At 52.5% G+C, this 1,827-nt stretch overlaps 1 pseudogene; it reads left to right on the forward strand.

The window, feature by feature from the left end:
- Positions 1-341: 341 nt before the first annotated feature.
- LOC101562255 lies at positions 342-1,623 on the forward strand (annotated as a pseudogene).
- Positions 1,624-1,827: the final 204 nt, after the last annotated feature.

A 1,827-nucleotide genomic window follows, 5' to 3' on the forward strand; every position in this document is an offset into this window, starting at 1 on the left:
ACCATTTCTTGTTAAATTTTACATTCCTGGAAGCAATATGATTTCTTCCGTGGCACTCCCGTAGCGTTAGTTTTGAATTTAAAGCTACACTGTGAAAGTCTGCTTCTAGATCCACATATTCTGTAAAATGCTCTCAGTCTCCTATCTATACACTATTTTACGCTATTAACGTTACTGCTATGGTAAAGGAGGTCAGACTAAAAAACCAAAAGCCGGCTCTGATTTCTTGTCTCCAGGTGGGAAGGATTTGAACACAGCTTGAAGGATAAAAAACCCGGTGCTTCCCAGGAGCCAGGCAGAGGCGCAGAAGAGGAAGGGCGAGGGCTACGCGGCCTTTGGAGATGGAGCAGCAGCCCAGGCCAGTGCGCTCCCACGCTGGGGCCTGGAGGGCTGCACACCCCGGCCTGCCCCAGCACTTGCAGGATGGGGCCGAAGGGACAGAGGGTGTGGGCGGGAGGAAGAAGGACACGAAGACATTTGACAGCAAATTATCGCCATCACAGACCAGAGTTTGAAGGAGGCGCGGGCCAGAAAACAAGCTCTAAACGGCCACACAACAAAGCCAGCCTTGTTCAATGTGTTGTGTGAAATCAAAGAAATAGCAGTGTAGAGCATCCGGGGAGAGCAGGAGGAGGAGCCCACGGACCCCAGCTGAAGGTCCCTCCAGACAACGTGCTGCTGGCCGAGGGGTGGCCGGGCCGAGAAGGGCGGGCATCATGGGGCCGGGCCGGCGGCGGCTTCAGGGGAGCCGGGTCCCACGACTCAGGGGAGCATTCCGATTACTGAGCCAGACTCTCCCAGATCAGACAAATCTACCACCCGGAGCTGGAGAAGTACAAGCAGTCATGCAAGGAGTTCACCACCCACGTGACGAATCTCCAGCTCGAGCAAAGCTGAACCAGGCCCATCTCTCCGAAGGAGATCCGGAGGATGGTCAGCATCATCCACCGCAAGCTCAGCTCCATCCAGGTGCAGCTCAAGTAGAGCAGGTGCGAGGCCCTCAGGATCCTGCGCTCCTGGTTTCTGGATGTGCGGCAGAAGGGACGGAATTTCAGCAAGCAAGCAAGGGAGACCCTGAATGAATATGCCTTTCCCTCTCAGCAACCTTTACCCCAGTGAGGAAGCCAAAGAAGAGCTAGTCAAGAGTGTGGCATCACGGTCTCCCAGCTACCAAACTGGTTTGGAAATAAGCAAATCCGGTACAAGAAGAATATAGGCAAATTTCAAGAGGCGGTCAATATTTATGCTGCCAAAACGGCTGTCATTGCTACCAGTGTGTCAGCCTGTGGAAGCCAAGCTAACTCACCCTCCACTACCAAGTCCGCTGGTTCTTCCCATTCTTTTAACATGTCAGACTCTGGAGATTTGTTTGTGTGTGTGCAGTCACTCAATGGGGATTGTTACCAACTGGTGCGGGTTGAAGGGAACATGCAATCACAGGTGGATACCCTTCTTCATGTTATCAGCCAGACGGGAGGATACAATGACAGACTAGCAGCCAGTCAGATGTACAGTCTGCAGGACATCAGCGCTAATGGAGGTTGGCAGAATGCTCCTACCCCTTCATCAGTGACCTCCACTCCAGAAGTCCCTGGCAGTGTTCACTCTGACACCTCCAACTGATCTCCCAGCAATCGCATGCCTGCTGACTCTGTGCTCCAGTTGGGGCAGAGGCGGGAGGGAGGGTTTCTTTCTCAACACTGAAGCAGTCAGACCGGAGGTCGAAGCAATCAGCAAACACAATCAGAGTCTACTTCTCTTCTTTTAGAGATGCTATTTCAGCCAATCTGGACACTTCTTTATACTCTCTTCTCTTTTTCTGGGTAG

Source organism: Octodon degus, unplaced genomic scaffold (genome assembly GCF_000260255.1).
Source record: "Octodon degus isolate 3935 unplaced genomic scaffold, OctDeg1.0 scaffold00012, whole genome shotgun sequence".
Classification (NCBI taxonomy): Eukaryota; Metazoa; Chordata; class Mammalia; order Rodentia; family Octodontidae; genus Octodon; species Octodon degus.